This window comes from Branchiostoma floridae, chromosome 13 (genome assembly GCF_000003815.2).
Source record: "Branchiostoma floridae strain S238N-H82 chromosome 13, Bfl_VNyyK, whole genome shotgun sequence".
Taxonomy (NCBI): domain Eukaryota; kingdom Metazoa; phylum Chordata; class Leptocardii; order Amphioxiformes; family Branchiostomatidae; genus Branchiostoma; species Branchiostoma floridae.
Window position 1 is genome coordinate 16,811,744 of NC_049991.1, and position 6,913 is coordinate 16,818,656.

Genomic DNA, 6,913 nt, shown 5'->3' on the forward strand with positions numbered 1-6,913 from the left:
ATGCATGTGACTGTAAAGCTATTAATACAGATTTGATCGACGTGGTATGTACGTCATAATGGAAGTATTCGTCTGCATTGAAACATACATAATGAGCCAAACCCTAAAGCAACTTAAATCGGGGCCACTTCCTTGTCGGTGTCAGTGCCCTCCGCACAAAGCATCGTCATTTGGAAAGTAACTTTCTCACGCGATCGCCGTGAGCAGCTAGTTCCCGCGTTGTTTATACCTATGCCGTCCTGGTAGCGACATGTGGCAGTTGTGTGTCTGGGCAGCCGACCTTACAGCCGGGTGTGCAGGCCGGGTTCGACCTCCACGCGAAGTACGAGCGGACGGGGCAGTGTTCGTACGTCCTGGTGGTACCCGGGCCGGGTGAGGGGACGTGCTCAGGCGGCGGTGGTGGAGAGGTGGACGGACGACTTCGGGAGGTATGTGTGCCGGTTATTATTACCACGTCAAACATGGTTGAAGACGAAACACATTTTATGTCAAACTGCTCTTTCTTCGATCACGAAAGAAAACATCTGTACCAAATTTCACCCAAACTTCTGAACATTCTTTGAAAAAAAGAAAACAGTTCTCCTTCTAACACCACAAAACCCACACACTAAATTAATTGGTTACTGCTTTGGTCGTTAGGACATATAGTGTATGTGTGACCGGTCGGACAGTAACCTCGGATATTGAGGTATTTTCATCCATCAATTAGTATGGCTTCCTTGCAACAAGTGTTATTAACCACTGCCTTCAAAGGAGAAGTCAAACCCTACAATAGTAAACATAGCACCTTATAGTAGATTAGAAACCAATGTTATTTACTGAATGACTACTCTTAGTCTTACTATGAGACTGTACGTGCAATTAGCCTTCGGGCATGATTTTGCAAATAAACTCAATTAACTGTTATTCTCCCTGGCAAACTGGGTCATTTCTAATGTATCCAATTCGGCACTTCAGAAGGCACAATGCCAATCTCATGTAGAGGGGTTTTATCATCTAGAAAGGTGGTGAGTCGGGTAGAAAAGTTGATGCGCTCCAGGTATAGGAGTTGTGTCCAGTCGAGCGCGACGAGGTATGTCAGGGCTACGTGCCAAATGACACGGGGTTACTTGGAGTACTCAAAGCCGCTGAAAGGATTCAGTAGAAGGTAAGCCGGCATGACGGAACACACCAGTTTTGCGGCGCAAACATGTGGCGCGACAACGGCTGGTTTGCAGGTGATGCTCTGCCGCTGAATTGTATGTTGACTTTACTGGAAAGTTAATCTGTGTTAGTAGAAGTCATTCTTGAAATAGTTGAACTGTAATTTCCAACACACAAAATTGGACTCACCCAAAGTTTCGACTGCACAGCATCAGTCTTTGTCAAGGAATGCTCGCTAGAGGGATTAAAGAAGCCAGAGCTTTACAACCATCCCTGAATAGAGACGGTGGGCGCCATAGACTTCCTGAACCTATAATCCACTGCTCACGGAGTCAAGTGTTCTATCTGCATAACGTGACGTCACGACATCAGTGGATTGTTCATTCCTTGACAAAGACTGATGCTGTGCAGTCGAAAATTTGGGTGAGTCCAAGTTTTGTGTTTTGAATTACAGTTCATGTATTTCAAGAATGTATGTTGACTTATTCACCAAGTTGACCGTATTCCCGACACTGACGGACACAGGACCTTGAAGCCCTGGATGCCAGATGCAGGAACACCAGTGCGGAGTTGGTGGAGGTCAAAGTTCAGCTGTTACAGGAGACAGTGCGCAGCCGGGAGTTGGAAAACACCGTATTGGTACAGGTGCGTTCGTTGAAGTTATAGGATGCGAATGTTCAAGTCATTATTGTGTCCCCGTGGCATTTTGAATTTGATTTCATTGCACTTATAGGAAGGAAACTAGTGATTGTACAAATTCACGGAATGCTGTTATAGCATAGATATTTTCTAAGAAAACTGTTTTAGTGAAAAGGGTTAAAAAGAAATAATTATGGAGCAAGCAGTGATTTGTAATTTGTTTAACCACCTCGACAGTACGTACTGTTTGCATAAAGCTGAAAGCTGACGCAACTACCTTTGCCAATATGCAGGGCCAGAAACTGGCACAACTCGAGCAGCTGATCCAGAGTCTTGCGGAGAATCAACAGTCGGGTGAAAGTAAGGCGTCTTTCGCTGCGTTACTGCACACTAAGAATGACATCAACGAATATATGTATACTGAAGCATGTATACTGTTTAACTGTAGTTGTCAATACAAAAACCGGACTGACCCATATTTTTTTTTACTGTCCAACTTAAGTCTTTGTCAAGGATGAGCAATGAGCAAGCCACTGCTTCTGAAATGTAAATTGTAAAGTATAGACCGCTTGACTCGATGAGCAGTGGATCATGAGTTGCAGAAAGTTTGTGGCGCCCCCGTCTATGCTTAGGGATGGTTACAAGGCCCTGATGTAGATTGCTTTAGTTTTAGAAGACGTGCTATTAAAGAAGCACACACTTTTGGTGATTGGTTCAATGTACCAGTAAGGCGTAGCTTGGTAATGAATTTGTGGGCCAGCAAGAGAGTTTTAAATACTTTGCTTTACTTAGTCGATTCACCAAGTAGGTTCGACGTTATAGTTCGTGGGAAGTAATCAGAAAAGATTTATGATAAAGGTTTATATGATGATTTTATTATTGACAGCCTGACCTGCTTGTAGCATCGTAGATTTCGAAACACATTTTAATGTTTTGATGACGTTAACAGCTGCGTGGACGGAGTGGGGTCCGTGTAACGCATCCTGTGATGGGGGACTGCGCACGCGCACACGTACCCAGTGCTCGTCTCCAGGACAGTGTTCGGAGGAGACGTCATACCGACACTGCGGCCTCCATCCCTGTCCGGGTGAGTGTAAGGAGCATAATACTGGTCAATCGAAAGACACTTTGTGCTGTCAATAATGTCAGTCTTATTTTGCTGTCCATTTCACAAGATGATACAGTACTGGCTTCGGGGAACATTTAATACGACAGCTTAAGCGATATGCCCCTTGGATAATAAAGTAAACAAACAGAACAAAGACTTCCAGCTAGCTATAGTATTTTCAGAGAATGTCTGCTGATATCTGCTGTCTGCTTTTATTTTCATGTTCGATAAATCAATGTTAAAGGAAACGTGATGTTATTCTCTATGTCCTTCCTCAGTTTTCAAAGCTTGCAGAAGCGGCAACTTTCCCTGCTACGCCTCGTACGCCGGGCGACAGGAATGCCGGGACGGACTGTGCGTTTGTACAGCCGAGAATTACAATCTGTATACATGCGAAGGTATTGTGGCAACGTATTGCTAAAGTCTAAGAACAAACGTTGTGTTTTTCGGTTACCCGACCGGCCCTAGCTAACAAAACTCTCTAACTCTTTTTAGTAGGCCGACGGCAAAGAGTACAAACTTTCTGACGTAGCATCTATGTCAGTCTTCCTGTATTTGTTTTCAGTTTGGGCACTTGGTGTAAGACTGAAGTAAATATTTCACTAGTTCAGTTTCTTGTAATTGTACAGATATATATTGTACAATATCACGTATGTTAAAATATACTTGAGCTTGGACAATATTCATTTGTATTACAATACAAATGAATATTGAAGGCCCCAGGCACCTTCCGCGGGGACGTGGCCGCCGTCGAACCGGTCGCGGCGCTCCGCCCGGAAGAAGTGCAGCGGGTCCGCACGCCTCGACGCCGGCCGATAGGTCTTGCGATCCTTGCTCGGCCAGTGGAGTATTAATTCCTGATGCACTTTAGTTTTACATCTCTTTCACTTCGGCAAAAAAATAAGATAAAAGATAAGAGAATCTTACCGACCCTGTTCATCCCCTCTCCAGTGGAAGTTGGAAACTGCACCATATTCCGTGGTGAGGCGTCCGTAGGCCTGGGGGTGGCCGCCCCCGGCACGTACCGCCTGGGACCGAGGAACAGCTGCGTGACAGACGACAACAACGACAGGGAAGTCCACGTCATAGGTGAGCGCCAAAGGCAGACTTTTTTTACTTACTTTAAGTGTGCTAGTGTTCCCAGATTTTGAAAGGAAACCCTGTCGAAGATGCGACGATCCTAGGGGGTCCAGGGCCATGCTCAACGGCAAAATTTTGAAATCTAAACTCTATGAAAGGATATTCCCTTTATTTTGAGGGGCAAAGTTTGCTGGTAGATTACCGTCACACATTCAGGGCCCTCCAATGTTTGGGGTGCTTTCTTGAGAGCACGCATTTCCGTTAGAACACATCTAATGACTGATAGTATGCATTTTTTCAGGTACCTACGGCAATAGTTCATACAACTCCTTCCGGACGCCAGACAGACTCGTGCCCAAAGACGTATTTAACGTGAAGCTGGTACAGAGAGGCCCGCTGACCAAGCCGCTGGTTCTGGTGATGGCGTCATACTACCCCATGAGCTGGACCCTCGATATCCCGGATGGCGTTACCATCGACACTGTTCACGTGGTACGATATCTATTTATTTATTTGTTAATTTATATCAAGATTCATACAATGAGATCTGAGAGATGCGGGAAACAGGATAAGCACAATCTGTCCTTCACAAGGCTGGCATGCACCTCCAGCGTTACAGTGAAAACAAGCAATATGAAATGATCAAATGAAAACAAAAATCAAAATAAAAAACTACATTGTTAATTTGATCCATTCATTCACCCATTCATTCATTCTTTCATTCATTCATTCATTCACTCATTTGTTTGTTCATTCAGTCGTTTTCGCTCACTCCAAATCTATTATCATTTAATCTCAAATCGTTCCTAAACGCGATGTTTCAGAGCGGACAGACGTCCTCGAATTTTGCGGGATCCTCCCAAGTGTCCGCACCCTCCGGCGCAGTGGAGACAACTGTGATAGACTGGATCTCGTACGGCTACGGCTATGACCACACAGGTGCAGTATGAACTAAACAATAACACAAGAACACCTCTGTGATGCGCAGTAAAAGTGTAACATTTAAGTGATATCAATATAGACGTGAAACTATTTGAATGGCGTACTAGTAACAACGTGAGCCAACACAGTACATACACATTGTGCCATTAATAGCGCTAGCATTGTAGCTCAATGCTGGTCAGCACAGCTGAAGATTGTTTCAGGTACATTGGTATCCATTCTACCCTAGCCCCGGTCGTAGGAACGATCGCTTATACGCATATCGTTCTACAGGAAGTCGGTCAAATGAACGAAAAGCTAGAAGCTAGAAGGGGAGCTAGAAGGGGATGTATATTTTGCTAATATAGCCGTGCAGCTTTTACAAACCACTCAGATGCCATTACGATTTAACGTTACTATATCAAACTTTTCAGACGGAAGCAAGTATTCAGCCTTTCGCCACCAGACTTTATTCATAACTTGTCCATAATCTATAATTTTCTCAAATATAGGTGGTTCCACTGCCTCTTTTCTGAAGAAGGTTAATGAACTCTATGGCCCAGTGACGTCATACACAGGGTACCAGCACTTCAAGTCCGTCATCCTGCAGGTCGGAGGAGATCCGCTAGAGGTCCTCGATGATCCAACGTCGTAGTATCTTGTTCAACTGTTGCTGTAGACTGTTTACGTCCAAGTAGATCTGCCTATGACAGGAGCAGTATCCATGCATCGGCCGAAACAGTATTAGCCGCAGGTGGCTAATGGATACTGAATGAATGAAGACTTTTATTGCATATATTTACGGCACCGGGCTAAGCACGTGTCACAACAAGACATGTTGAAGAAATACATACAGATAAAAGATGAAACTACCGTTAGATAAATTCAATTTCTTCTCGCTGTTTAGTTATGGCGGAGATAAAAGAACAGCATTGTACGTGTTTTATGATCGTCAGTTGGTCTAGTTTCACTACAGAATATGAATTTTTCTACAGAACTTAAGTGTATGTAATAGGGGAATACATTTTGTACAAGCCTATACCGTTCATTTCTCTCTTACAATCCACATACTACAAAATGAGATTCGCTCTCTATTCTATTAACTTACAATATTTGAATAGCCGTGAATAGTTTCATCAGGTTGGTACGTCACTGAATAAAGAATTGTATTTGAGTCGTTGGTTGGATGTAGAAAAGTACAAGAAAGGTCGGTCTCTAGCCTGGGTACCATTCGGTAAGTAGTTCGCTCCGGCGTTTATTATACACTATATACGGTCGCTTCTCTGCTGTTCCGTCTGGAGTCCTTGACCACGTTTTAGAAGCGAACATACGATAGGAGCGAACTACTACCCGAACGGTACTCAGGCTTGCAGCCTCGGCAAGATTGAAAAAGAAAGGCAGTTGTGTTCCCACCATTAATGACGCATGAACCACCATACAGGTTCAGCAATTCAGCCGTGCCGTGGTGGAATGGGAAAGGCCGGTCGATAGAGACGGTGCTATTTCTTTCAGGAACTGCTGGTCTTAATGGGACGTACCACCCGGCTGAATGGTTGGAATCCGTCTTGAATTTGAAAGCCAGAAAGGGTTGTGTGGTTCTCGTAGGAACCTGGGATGTTATGATTTAGCTGTTTTATGGGCTTTTGTGCTTAGGGGGGATGTTTACGCTATCTCTCTCTTCTTTGTGTCCAAACATGCTGCCTGAGGCCTGAAATCTTTGCCACTTCCTCCAATGTAAAAGAGCTATCTACCATTCTATTTTGGTGACAGATCATCTTCAGATCAAACGATGCAAAAACGTTGCAACTAACCGCCTGGGACATAAAATCTAACCATTTTTAGGTCTCATGAAAACCTACATACATACAAAATATCAAGGCAATCCATTTGATTCTTCTCACGTTATTGTGTTAACAGACACACATACACACGCACACACACATTCACGCAAACACACACATGCACGCACACACACACTCGCGCGCATACACATACACATTCGCACAGACGCACACACACGCG